The sequence below is a fragment of the Peromyscus leucopus genome, chromosome 10 (genome assembly GCF_004664715.2).
Source record: "Peromyscus leucopus breed LL Stock chromosome 10, UCI_PerLeu_2.1, whole genome shotgun sequence".
NCBI lineage: Eukaryota > Metazoa > Chordata > Mammalia > Rodentia > Cricetidae > Peromyscus > Peromyscus leucopus.
The window spans coordinates 30191625-30206369 of NC_051071.1; the positions used below are offsets into that span (position 1 = coordinate 30191625).

Sequence of the window (14745 nt, forward strand, 5' to 3'; positions counted from 1 at the left end):
TTCTTCCCACTCTTCTGCTACAGTGTTCCAACATGATAACAGCTTCATAAAGTTTTTATATTTATAAAAGAAAAAAGTCATAAATCAAGGCATTTTCAAATACATCAGTGGATGTAGGCAAATTATAGTAAAGCCAGGAAATCTCTGTTATAAGGCTTTAGATGCTATCTGATGGCATTCCAAAAGAATTTAACTAATAGTCATGAGAATGTTAAGTCAAACACAGAGATGGACAATGACTAGCCATTAAGGGAGGGGGCTGAAGATATCATAAGATAATTTGGCTCTGTAGCTGCAACATGCCAAGTCCCCATAATCATGGATGTTCTAACCAGTAAACTAGCCTTATGGAATCTGTATCAAGGTGTGGCTTTTTCCTGGGGACTCCAGTTTATAATTCTGTTTCATAAAGTTTCTAAGACACACAGCTTTCCTGGAGATCATTTCCCTGTTTAGATTAACTCTAGAGGAAAAGAGAAATAATCTACCTTTGTTACTTACCAAAAAGGGCTTACATCCTACCATTAGATAATAATAATAATAAAAAAGTTGGGAATCAAATTGGCCACGTCCTTTCATTTTAGAAAAAAAAATTTATTTACCTAAACATGAAAACATAGTAAGCCCTACGTTGCTAGGAACCTCATATCCCTGGTTATAGGCACTTTCCAGCATCTGGTTCTGTACCAAGTAAGGAAGCCACACTCAATAGATGTTCACTGAACCAAGGAGTGACAGTGACGGGGTGAGACTGAACTCCGCTCTGCACTGGGTTACACATCCTGGTGCCGGCCTCCCGGATTACAAGGATGGAGAAGATGCGGTTCCCAAACCTGCAGGGGCAAGAGACAGACTTAAAACAGCCTCCACTGGAACATGGTGAGTGCAGCACGGGGCGAGGCCTGGGGAAATGAGGAGCTACAAAGAGCCACCTGAGCCAGCCCGGTGTCAGAGGGGGCCTTTCATTTCTGAGAGTGTTTGCACATCCATAAGAAGTGTTTTTTGAGTCCTGTTCAAGAAGTAGCTATTTAGGGATTACAAAATACTGGTCAGGTGACATGTGTCCCCTTAAGCACCATAGAATAACGGTTCAAGAAACTTAAGAGAAGCAAGAGGACAATAAAACCCAGGCTTCCATAAATTAGAAATAATGGGAAAACCAGAGCTCTTCAAACCTCTGCTCTGGAGACATCCCAAGGGGTAGACATTTAAAACAAAAAAAAAAAAAAGATTTTTTTTTCTAGCCTGGGTATGAAGCTTGATGATTATATACTAGATACAGAGTTAATATCGTTTTTATAAGCTATGTGTGGAGCTCTCTTAAAGGGGGGCCATGGATGCTCCATTTCAACCACAATCAGTCTTTTAATTTAGGAATACAGACTAACTGAGATGAACACCAATTATTCAACAGTCTACAGTAGCATTATTTGACCATTTTTCTATTTAGAATCCATTCAAGCTTATATGGCATATTACTTTTAATTAATTGAGTGTTTATGCGCTAAGGAGTTACTTGCTTGTGACTATAGTGAAATTTCCAGGATTTATGGCAGGAACATTTTAGAACAGCAACACATGTTTCCCTCTGATTTGTATAGCTTCATTCATTATGATTTTTCCTGATGTTTTGCCTACCATATTATTAACTTCCCCAAAGCAATGAAATACCAGCTTGTCTTCTCACAGCAGAGAAATGAGAGGGATAATTATGAACGTGGAAATCCCAGTGAAAACATGCTTCTTCTTCTACTGAAAGAGGCTAGTGGTCCAAGACGGAGTTCCCTGGATTTATGGAGACCATTAAAAACACACAAACACACACACGAAAACAGATACATTTTTTATCCAGCATCTTAGATACCCCATATTCAGGGAAAATAAATTACATAAAAACATGTATTTATATCGTTATATATTTTAATGTCACCCTGGGAAGGAATTTATATTTTACTATATGCTATAGAGACCAAATAAATCATCGAGGTTGCAAGTGCGTGCCATGCATAAATATTTAATCACTGCAAAGTGTGCTTTTCAAAATATAAGAGTTTGTAAGCACAGTGTTTGATTTGTAACTGACTCCTGGGCCAAGACCAGGGTGTGTTCTTTGCTACTCTCTGCTACTGAGGACCTCAGCATCTTGGAAGGGAGGACAGTACAGGGCACATGTCCCTGCCTGCTAATGAAAGATGTGGTGTGATCTGGGAAATCCATTGTAATCAGGGCTGTAGATCAGCAGTCCTTTACAAAGAGCTGGGGGCTGACAGGACCACCAGAGTCATGTGTGTTTATTGTTCAACCAGGTGTTTAGGGACCATCCAGGCTCAACCCATGTGGACACACCAGCAGAGGGAGATGTGGGAAGGAAGGTAGGAAGAAGAAAGTGAAGAATCAGACTGGGTGTGACCATTGGCTGGAGCAGACACCCACCCTCCCCTGACTGAGAGCTGTTTGTATTATAACATCCTGCAGTCTGCATTGTTGTCTCTCACAACATCATGGCTGGGGTGGCACTCTGACCATCCGGGTGGCCTCTCATAAAAGGGTAAAAAGGAATCCCTTGATTTACATCCCTCCTTCAGAACCGCTCCTGCCTCTTGGCTTCTCATTGCCATGTTTCCTTTGCCTACCCTGATGTTTCGCTTTCGTTTACACAACCTCTCCACTGGCCACAGGTTCCAAACTTGTGTTCACTAAGAGGAAAGTTAGATTGGAAAATAATTCCAAGTCTTGATTCTTCCTCCCAAATCTGATTCCCCAATGTGAGGCTATTTCTAGCTCTGGAAATACAGAAGGATGGGAGGAGCGAAGGGAAGCCAGGGTATGTTGCTTAGGCAGGGAGGTAGTATAGTGACAAGCCTATTTTCTTAATAACTGACTTACCTTAAAGAGAAAAGTTTCATTCAGTGGGGAGAAAATCCCTAACCATCTACTTAGGACACAGAATTTGCACAGCAAGGCACTTGTGAAACCCTAAAACATCCAAGACAGAGGAAAACTGAGGCAGGAAATAGAGAACACTTCTGAACAGCAGGAACAGGAAGGACAGACATATGGCTGCAAGTCGGGGGGAGAGATCTTTGGAATACAGAGAGAAAGCTCAGTTCATAGTGTGGACAGAAAAAAAGAAAAAGCTTAGGAAAAAAAAATGCTGCCATTAAACACCAGCCATATCATTTTCTCAGAGTCTGTTAGTTACCCCCTTTCCTCTTTTCTTGGGCAGAGCCCAAAATATTAGTTGTGCCTTCACTTCTAAGACTCTTACAGCATTTCTCACTGGAGCCATGGGATCTGATCTGCAACCAAAAGTCCAGCCCACACAATGCAGATGAGAATGGAGGACTCATTCTGTTTGGGAGAGGGATGAGGCTTAAGAGAGACTGACAGCTCAGCCCTCAGTCAGAGGCCTTTGAGAGAGTCAGGCAGAACAGTGGGGTGGGAGAAAGGCATCCACCCACTCAGAGACGGTGCATAGTTCTTTATGGCCCCTTAAGATAGAAAGAAGGGACCCAGAGATGTTTGCCCAAGGAAATGGGTTGAAGGACAGCTGACCTTACCCAGTTAGACTTGGCGATGTTGTGTTTGTGTGTATTTCTGGCTGAAGTGGATATTTAAAAGGTTCCACAAACATTCTTGAGTAAGGGATGTCTGGAAGCACAACAGCTATCATGATAGAAAACACGAGATAAGACAGTTCCATCTCAACCTTTCTCTGTCTTTGGATTTGTTCATTGGAAAAGCTAGGTCCTTGGAAGAATGGAGTTTGAATGGGTAGTAGAGGGACTCAGCTCTTGTGAATGCTGTGCAAAGAGATAGACAACCAGAGTGTAGCTAGGTCTGTGAGACTCTTCACAGCAGCTAGAGGTTCTATGATCTAACAGGATTCTCTCTTCACATGAAATGATGGTCAGCAAGAAACTTTAGTTTAGAACATAGAAATATATTACAGAATAAGTAAATCATGAGGATCTTGCTGGCCTTGGACCATTTGTATATTCCACAAAGAAGTTGCAAAACCCTAGGAGAGGCCTTCATTAGCTTAAACAGTTTACCAATGCAATGGCTTTTCCCTGGAATCCACTTACTAATCAGGCACTGAGAGATGCCTCAGAACTAAAGCCTATTGTAATTCAATTTGTTCTTCCCAACCAATACTAGTCACTGAACAAGCTAAGGTATATATGAATATCAAGCTCAGTATACAATCTTTTAACAAGGCTACTGCAAGGGTATTTAGCTAAAGAGAAGTCATAAGATACATAGAACTGAATACACAAAGATTACCTAAAGATAATCAATAAGACCTTGATCAATACAGCTTGACATAAAATCAATTAAAATACAATGGTGATGTTTGGTTTTAATTGAGTCAGATCTAAAGTATATATTTGTTTAGTTATTTGCATATATTCATTTTATAAAGTGACAGGGTTTGTAATATTTTTGTTCAAGTAGTCAGATTTATTTTTATACCATATTCACCCTTCTATACACCCCTTTTGTCCCCCTTCCAAATGTTGCTGTCATACTTTCAGGTATTATTGTTTCTACTCACACACACATATGTATAAAGTATATCAAGTATATGTAAATATATGTATATGTGTATATATATTTTATTTATATATATAAGATATATATACATATATAATTTAGAATCCATGTATGAGGAAAAACACATGATCTCTGTCTATTCAAGACTGGATTATTTTGCTTAATATGATGACCTCCAGTCCATTCTGAAACCAGTTAACATGAATGAATACTACTTTACCCTACACTTCCTAATTTCCCATGTTTTGTCCAAGACTGAGAGTGGGAATAAAAATGGGGAGTTCAGTGCTAGGGACACTAGTGACCACAACTTCTTGGCTGTAAAACATTTAATTGGGTCAAGCAACCTATGAACTGGTCAGAGCTCCAGAAACCAGCTTTGTAAATGCATCACCTGTCTGTGCCTGCTATTCTCTAGACTGTGTCTTTTTGCCAAAACTCTTCACCATGACTCCTCCCACCACAGCAATGTGCTATTTCTCTTATGATCTAACAACTAGGTACCGTGGAGGGAAGCATGAAGACAGACTCATGTGTGCTAATCTGGGAAGGACTGACTAATAGCAGCCCAGTAGCAGGTACTGTCCATGAGCCATCCCTGTCCTCTACTTAGGACGTGCTGTGGAGACAGACCGTGACCACTGTGACATTGTCTGAGAGCTCAGCCCAAGCTTAACAGATGGAAACCTTAGGGATAATAGCCCCCAGGGTTAGCTCTCAGCCAATGGCAGTTAACAGTTGGAAGATACAGAGCCTAGCTGCTTCATCTGATGGGAAACATTTGACATTTCCTCCCAGGGCCCACCAAAGTGATTGAGCTCTGGTGTTCGAGGCAGTTAACTGTACAGGCTTTCCTGGTTTCTGGGCCACCCCCATGTCCTCTCCATTTCTATACTAATCTCTCCATGTTACCTCTAAAATAAATGACATGACTTCAAATCCTTTTTCCAGGGTCCCTTTATGGGACCTAGTCTATTAAATAGCATTTGCATATTTAAAGAAGATAATTAGATCAACAACTCAAGAGACAAACCAGAAATGAGAGATATACGTGTGTAATATATTCATGTAGAGAAGAGAAATCTCAACAAAAAGCTTTTTGTTACTTTTTTTTTTGAGGAATGAGTCTATTTGACAGGAAGGTTGACCAGAGACTGCTCAGGACCATGTGCTGGAAGCCTATATTCTAATTCTGGCATCCCCATCAATGCACTGTTTAAAACTTTCATTTTTCTTTGTTAGAAGTGTAACAGTATTGTATTATTTAATTTTGACACAATCCCCGTGAACCCATGCAAGGGAGCATAGTACATGGAGTCCCTTTAAAGGTGTGTTCCACAAGCAATTAATATAAACAAGCAACTTTTACATAGCACTGGCCCTGTTAAGAAGGACTGTTTAATTAGGCACATGACATTTTCCAATCTGTCTAGACAGGGTTCTATTTTTCCCTGGGATGCCTTTAGCCACACTTTCTCTGCAGACAGCAATTTTGTTGGGCAGTTCTGATGCTGTAGAGTCAGCCATGGAACTTTCTTTAGTTTTAGTGCTATTTGTCTTTCCGAATAGATCCAAGATTTACCCAAAAAATAGCTAGAGAGGCGGCTGGTAAAATGATCACCAAAAGTTGTTCCTTGGGTAGCCTTCATTGACTAGATGTTCACCATTATTAGTGGGGATTTTAGTTGATTCTTCTTTTTCCCTCCCCTTGCCTTAAATAAAAGAGACCCCACACTGAAAGCACACTTAAAAGTCATTTAATTGAACACTCCAGCCACCAAACCAAGTGTCCTCTCCCTGGAACTCTGTCCCAGAGCAGATAAAGCTATTCCTTTATACCAGAGTCCTCTATTAGACTCCAGTCTAGTGGCAACTTTAACAAAATAGTCAAATCCTTCCCTAGCCTAGTGTAATGGGATTGGGAAATCTGCAAACTAGAAGAAATCACAATGAGCAAGTAGAGAGCATTTTCTGACTATAGATAATTAAATTATCACAATGCACAGGAAATGATGTAAAGAGCTGGATTGTCTTTTGTGTCCTTTTTCATAATGATTCAGCAAAGAAAAAAAATATCATCAGGAAATGTAACTTTACATTTTGCTTTACCATCAGACAGCCATAAAGAAAGTTTAATTCAGTTGCTAACAATACCTGGCTAACAATGGTTGCACACCAGGTCAATCCTCCAGCAAGGTTAGGCTTATTCTCCCACTCCCAACATCCACTTCAGAGCAGGAGGGCAACTGCCCTTGGAGATGTGTTTGGATTCTCTATGTCAGTTTCATCCCCTTCTCATCCAGTAGTTGTTATGCATCCCCTAATGTCAAAGAGAGAAGGCTACCAAAGAGAAGAAATGGCAATGAGGTGATTCTACTTGGGATGGTGGCTTCATGCTCTCTGCGACTGGACCAATGATAGTTATTCTTTCCTGTGGATACTAAAATGTTTCTTTGGAAACTTCCTTCCTTCCTTTGGAAGTTCCTTCCCTGCAACTCTGGCTCTTTTGAAAGGCTGTCTTCTCCACCCTAAATTCCATAAGAGTGACATCCACATGGATTGTATCATTTGAGTACCAGAGGACGTTCAGGAAATACTCCAAGACTTGGAATGAATGGAGGCTGACCATGTCGCCATTTGACCTATGAAATTCCCTGTGCTTCTTTCTCTCTTGGTCACTTCCCACACACTGTACTTAATTATTTCAACTTGTCGTGAGCTGCCATGGCTTTTCTAAGATAACAGTCTGTCTTACTTTTTGGTATCTATCTACAAGGAGTATAGTTGAGCCTTGTGAATGGTCTTGTGATAAATTTGGCAAGCATGTTTTAAATTATTAAAAAGATGTGATGCTGCAAACCTTCACTCTTGACAAGGAAAAGGATTATGGTTGAAATGTGGGAAAACTCTCTCCAAAGAAGAATATTCATAACTGTTTCCTAGTGTGTAAAAAGCATATCACAAGGAAACATCCAGAACCACATAGCATCACTAGTTTATTCTGCCAAATAAGAAATGGAGTCATCTCTTTATCAACAAGGGACCTATTCCAAGCTCCTCAGTGGATGTCTGAAACCACACACTGTACCAAACTCCACATATATCTTTGGAGACGGCTCAGTTGGTAGTGTTTGCCATGTAAGCATGAGACTTGAGTGTGGATTCCCTGCATTCACAAAAAAAGTTAAGTGTGCCAGCGTGCTCCTAAAATCTGAGCACTAGTAAAGATGAAACAGGAGGAACCCTGGGCTTTGCTGGAAGGCTGGTCTTGTCAAATCAGCGAGCTCCAAGTTCAGTGAAAGGCCTTGTCTCAAAAACTAAAATAAATAAATAAATATATAAAAGAGGACAGTGATTGAAGAAGATCCAGACACTGAACTCCAGTCTCTACTTGAACTCACATGCACACAAACATGTACACACACATTCCACGCATACAGAAACAGTTATATGATTGTGCTCTCTCTCTCTCCCTCTCTCTCTCTCTCTCTCTCTCTCTCTCTCTCTCTCTCTCTCTCTCTCTCTCTCTATTTTCCCAAATATCTTCCTGCACTTTCACTCTTTCTCTTAAAGGAAGAGCTTTACATTCTCCTTTCACATATCCCACTTGCCAGAATCATTCTTCTTCTTCTTTGGAACCATTATTGAGTTACAGTAGGGGTTATGTGAACACGATTGATTTGCTTAACAAGTGGCTACTAATGACTAGGCAGCTATAACATGGAATATTATGTAAAGGGATGATCTGAGCCCTGGGTGGGATGGAGTAGGGTAGTGTGATGTCTTCTTACACTACTTACCAAAACTGATGAAGTTCTTATTTCTTAAATTTCTATTTAAATTTTTGGGGATATAGTGAGCATGGATATTTAAAAATCTAAGAAATCTGTAGGTAAAAAAACATGTTCTCATTTCAATCTTGAGCAATTATTTTATGGGCTCACTACAATGAAGACCGCAAGCCATTCACAGATAACACAGAAAAAAAATGACTAATATTGTACCTAAATTAATTAGTTTTAAAATATTAGCAAATAAAATCTAGCTCTATAATAAAAAATATAATGAACTGTGATTGACACGAGTTGATTCAAACAATGTATGGTTGGTCTCACATTCAGAAATCCAGTAGGAAGCTTTTTTTATTTTTCCAGTGGTTCCAGATTTAATGGAAGATGCATGGGGGCTGCATCACACCCTGAGGCTGAGGTGCTACATCACCAGGTGTGGAGCGTCTGCTTTTTGCACCTGAACAGAGAAACGGAGCATATAACTAACAAGAAACAAGGCCCTCGTGCCTGCCTCTGGGATCTGGGGAGTCAGGTCACTTCTGACTCCCTGAGCCTGGGGACCTCCATACCCCCATTGCCCTTATGAAGTTAATCTCTTCAGAAGGAGCCTGGCTAGGACAGCCCCAACTGGGGTCAAACAGGGAGCAGGAATGTAGCTAGAGTTTTCCTGCCTTGCCCACAGTCAGGACAAATCTTTGTCATCTGCCAGTCCCACAGCCGCTCAGACCCAACCAAATAAACACAGAGACTTATATTGCTTACAAACTGTATGGCCGTGGCAGGCTTCTTGCTAACTGTTCTTATAGCTTAAATTAATCCATTTCCATAAATCTATACCTTGCCACGTGGCTGGTGGCTTACCAGCGTCTTCACATGCTGCTGGTCATGGCAGTGGCTGGTAATGTCTCTCTGCCTCAGCCTTCTGCTTCCCAGAATTCTCCTCTCTCCTTGTCCCACCTACTTCCTGCCTGGCCACTGGCCAATCAGTGTTTTATTTATTGACCAATCAGAGCAACAGATTTGACATACAGACCATCCCACAGCACAGGAAGCTCAGAGTCCCTATCTCAGAGCCCCCTCCCAGCCATTTAGGAACAATAAATACTGTGTGACAGTAACAGGAAGGGGCATCCATGGGCTGCTTGGCAGCCCGAGCAGGCTGGCCAGGTGCCTGCCCCCATTCTATGCACAGGATGATATGGATGCCTGAATCTGTGAACACTGGCCCACTCATCTCCCCTGTCCGTAGAGCAAAGGATGCATCTTCAAAAGGTTTCTGCATCTGACCTCTGCTGAAGGCACCCAGGTCTCCTCTGGCTTTAGCGGAGCTGCAGTCGCCGAACTGTGAGGTCAGAGATTCAAAGTCTTCTCCCGACTTAATCTTCTGGATGTAGCCATTGATCAGCTCCAGCGCCTCCTCCTGACTCCTGGTAATCTTTTCCTGCCGCCAGGATGAGGGCCTCCAAGATTGACTGTGCTTTACCAGCAGGTTTGAGCAGTGCACCCTGGCCGGCTCCCCCTGGCCATTCTTGCTACTGCCTCCAACACTGCTGCCGCCGCTGGGCCGTTCCCACTGGCTGGCATTGGTGATGTGATTGAAGTAGTATACTCAGCCTGAGCTGCGACTCATGCGCTTCTCCCAGCCCGGCAGCAGCTTCTCCTTGTCTGCCATCTTCCCTCTTTGGAAGCTTTTTGTCTGAGAATGAGAACAGGGAAAATAGTATTCACCCACTTCTAATGTGAAATAATTTTGATGAAATATTTGAAATAATTCACATCTTCATGACATCAACACAGCAAAAGCTATCTGAAGATATCAGTGATAAAAATCAAGTGTGTGTGTGTGTGTGTGTGTGTGTGTGTGTGTGTGTGTGTGCAAGTTAGGCTTCCCTAAAGTTTATATCAAAAGATATAATTTAAAATGACAAGTTGAGGGCTGGCGAGATATCTATGTCATTAAAAGCACACATTGCTTTTAAAGAGGACCCATGTTCCATTCTCAGTCCCCACACCAGGTAGCTCACAGCCACTTGTAACTTCAGTTCTAGAGGATCAGATGCTCTCTTCTAGTCCCGTGAGTGCATATGCACATAACACACAGAGAGACATACTATAAAAATAAATTTTAAACAAGAAAGAATACTTACAAAAATAAAAAATGAAAAGTCAAACTGTGAAATGGTAGAGAGCTATTTTCAGTGGAAGTACCACAGAAGAGTATTGAAAATACAAAATTAACAGCTATGATTCAAAGGCAAAAGTAAAAACTAAACAATACATGTAGAAATGGTTGAGGGAAGAAAAGGAGCAGAACTCATGGACCTCTCAAATGTTCTCTTGCTCGATGCATATGGAGAAGACAGAGCTGAGGCTAGGAAGGTATTATTTCTCCTTTCTACTTCTCAAGTCTCAATAATCTCTCCAGCTTCCATTTTTCTGTAACAGACTGTGAGATTTCTTCTGAACCTTTTACACTTGAAGCTCAAGTCTCTTCATACAACACATGAAATGTCTTCTGCCTAAACGAAGGTAGCTCCATTTGAAGGTGATTTCTTTAAAGACAATGTCGTATCCAATATCATTTCTTTCAAAATTTTCTTATCCAATTAACTAGAACATTCCTCCAGGAATCAACTCCGCCAAAATTGCCATTGCTGTGCCTGTCCTGGCCAACATACACACTTAATTTTGGAGAGAGGAAACTGTCCAAGTCTCTGTGAACTTAAAGGAGCTGGTACCAAGATGAGTCAGGCAGTGAGATTTACAACAGACTCAACCTCAGAGGGCCTTTCCTGAGCTCATGCCATTCAGTGCTGAGTGAGGTTGCTTCTCATTAGTGTTGCCAGCAGAGAGGCTCACACAAAGTTATTACCCTCTGTTCATCCCACCTTGAGAATATATTCAATTCTTGAACTTAAAATAGACTCCAGCTCCCTGGGTTAAACTGCTGGTGCTTGATGTATTCTCCAATCACATTCTTCTTGCTCTGCCAGACTGAGTAAAATATTTCCACTGCTGTCTCTGAGGCCATTATAGCCAATTAGGTGGTCAGGGTGACATATGTGCATATAACTCTTTGTAATGCAGTTGAATTTGGAGATGAGAGAGCACGACAAATGCAATGAAATGAAAACTGTTCATAGAAAGGTTATGACAGGGAAAGGGGTTTTCTCTCCATTCATCATAGTCCCTGAACCCAACTTCATTCACTTACTCATTCATCCAATGGGTAGGTATTTCCTGCTATCACTCTGTCCACAACTCTGTATTTAGTGAAAGGAAGACAATGTCCTTTCTCCAAATAGCACAGAGGTGTTGAAAAACAAGTAAATCGATGGACATATAATGATAGAAAATCAATAATAGCATGTACTAACTGAACCTGTAAAAGCTAACGGTTAAGAGGAGCTCATTCTGTTTCAGAATACAAAGTGCTGCTGGTTCAGATCTCCAAATAATAAGGAAATGTATTGAAAATGAAATATCCTTTGACTTGACCGACTGTCCTCTAGGACTGCTTCAAGGTTGGCCAGTCAGAAGAGGAAGGGGGTTTTCATACCAGGGAAAAACATGTGTGCACAGAGACTTGGATTTAGAAAACAGTAAACTGAATATGAGGAACCGTGAGAAAATATCAGGCTCAGGTAGAATTGAAAATAGAAAACCCTCTGCCAGATTTGACAGTTACTATGAGAAATGCTTCAGAAAGAAAGCAGTGTGGAAGGACTCAGAAGAAAGCATCTGGTGTCCTAAACATACTGACACAGAGTTGAGACATGACTATGTGCAAAATAGTAACATTCCTTCCCAGGAATCCCCAGAAAGGGAGAGCACACAGTACTACTTTTAACCAGTACCCAATTACCATAGTACTTTCTGAAAGTGAGAGCATTTTATTGGCTGGGATTTTTTTAATGACAAAAATACACCACTAATCAGTATACTTGAAAATCTTTCTTTAAAAATGATGCAGCATTCTAACTTAAATACATAAAGAGCTTAAAAACAGTGAAACTAGGTAGAAATTGTATAGCAGTAAAGGGGATAAAAGAAGAATAGGGAGGAGGAATCGTGGGTGGTGGTGATGGCAGAATCAGAATCAGTTGAGCATTTAACAGTAGTGACAGCTATAGTAACATCATCATTAGTAATAAGCTTAAGGTACCAAGCAGAACATAATTTTGATTGGTTAACTCCGGATGATACAGTGCCAGGGCCTTTAGTTGAAAGCAGTCATTCTTGCTCACAGTCATGTAACTGAATGCTGTGGGGTGGATGAGTGTGTTGGAGGGGAGGGCAACCAAATCAGAGATGTCCAGAGGTAAAGAAACATTGACACTCAGGTTTTGATGTTTAGCTTTTGAAATGTCTCTATCAGCCAAGGCCTCAGCTTCCCAAATCCTCCCCACTTCAGAATATCCACCATGCCCCTGCCAAGCCCATGAAGCATTTTGCAGTTCTGTATGATGTATGCTCATAGAGATTTATGTTTTTCTTTGACTGTTGCCTCTTTAAGACTTTGATTCATGTCTGACCTGTGAGGACATCTCCAGCACTCAACAGACTGCTTAAATCACAGTGAAAATTCAGTTCCCAACTGCTGTGGAGTCTTCCTGAACTTTCTATCCCTCTATAAAATTAAAATAAAGATAAATTCTGCTACTGTGTACCTTACCTTCAAATAAGCTGGCTCTGGTCAATGACTTTTTATTATCTTGGAGGAAATATAAAAGGACGAGCTTCTAAAATAAATGTAGAAAGCACTGTGCCATAGTGTTTAATCACATAGACCTTGTTACATGGATCCATGAAAAGTATGACATGGTTTGGAATTTTTCCCAGTGTTTTGAAAAGTGCACAAGAAATTATTTTGAAAAAGGGACCCACTCAACTTAAGTAAGAAAGACCCTAAAGATGTTTGAGGGCTTTCAGCCCTTTGTATGTACTCATCAAAAGATTCCTAGAGTAGTAATAAGGACTTCAGAGGCCAAACTTTTGCCAACAGGTATGGCAAACAAGGTAATTCTTCCAACAGGAAGAATGATACTGAGTAATCTCGGGGCCAGCAGGGGATGTTGTCAATCTTCCAGCCCACTCGATTTATAAATAAGGCAGCAGGCATTCAGAAGCTGTGATGTGGGGTTGGGGATGCATCTATCCAAGCAATGAGATGACCACTCTTACATCATAGGTGGGCAGGTAGGGCATGGAAGAGTCAGCTCCCTGAGAGACAAGAAATGGAAGACACAAGCAAGTGGCAAAGAGATCACTGAGAGAACAGCCATTATAGGCTTCATGAACTGCTATAATAGAGACACAGAAACACATAAATTCAGGACAGGTGTTAACTCAAGGGGGAGATGCATTAAATAAATGTCTACTCACACTTTGACATGACAAATTCACTGGTCAAAGCAAACAACACAAATGTGCTGAATACTTGCTACAAGCCAATAACCATCTAAATAGCTGTGTGTATCAATCTGTTGTAGATTAAAAAACTATCAATGAGCAAAAGAGAACACATTCTAGATAGTTCAATAGAAAGAAATTAATACACAAAGCAAGTTACAATGCTAATTAGAAAACTGAATAACCAGAGAGAGAATATTAAGGCCACCCAAAGCCCAACAGAAACAACGACACCAAAGAGAGGTATTTTGGTGAGGACATAAGCCCCAGCTGGTGTAATAAGAGTCAAGAGACCAGCAGAACTGGATACCCAGAGAGATGGCACAGCAGGAGCTGGGATGGTGGGAAAATGGTTGAAATTATTTAACTTTTCCCGTCTCAAAACTTTGAGTCTGCACCCAACATCACACATACACAAAGCATATAATACAAGAACTGTGATTACTGGCGTTTAATAAAAGAAACTGAGTCCCCTGTAATTAGAGCACTTTCCCAAAAACAGTCAATAGTCAGCAGAAAGAGTATTCAAACAAGATTGTCTAATGCAGGTGGATTTTTTTTTCCTACCACTGTTCTTAATCGGCAAAGAACTGAGCTAGACTAACACTGCAGAAGGTTAACCAGAGCGATGCTAGAGAAGCCATTTATAGTGAGCTAGAGAAGAAAGAGGAAACGGAAACAGTTGTATGGTGGCAGACATGGAATGATTTTAAAACATAAAGTTACTGAGATGCCAACAAAAATCCTTTTCAAATTCTCCCTTTGCAATAGCCATTCCACTTGTACTTTGATCTTTGACCTGGACCCACACAATTAATTCCACATCATATTGCTGCATACTGCTCTCCAAGGAGAATCAAGTTTACACTTCCTCCCGATCCAAATCATAACAGTACTTAATTAGGTGATAATTTATGTAGTACTTAGCATGAACTTTTGGCACATGCTGGAGAAGGCTGTACAAGTGTTCATGTGTTATCACCTG

General features: G+C 40.9%; 1 pseudogene; it reads right to left on the reverse strand.

Moving 5' to 3' along the window:
* Window positions 1-655: 655 nt before the first annotated feature.
* LOC114683189 lies at window positions 656-10020 on the reverse strand (annotated as a pseudogene).
* Window positions 10021-14745: the final 4725 nt, after the last annotated feature.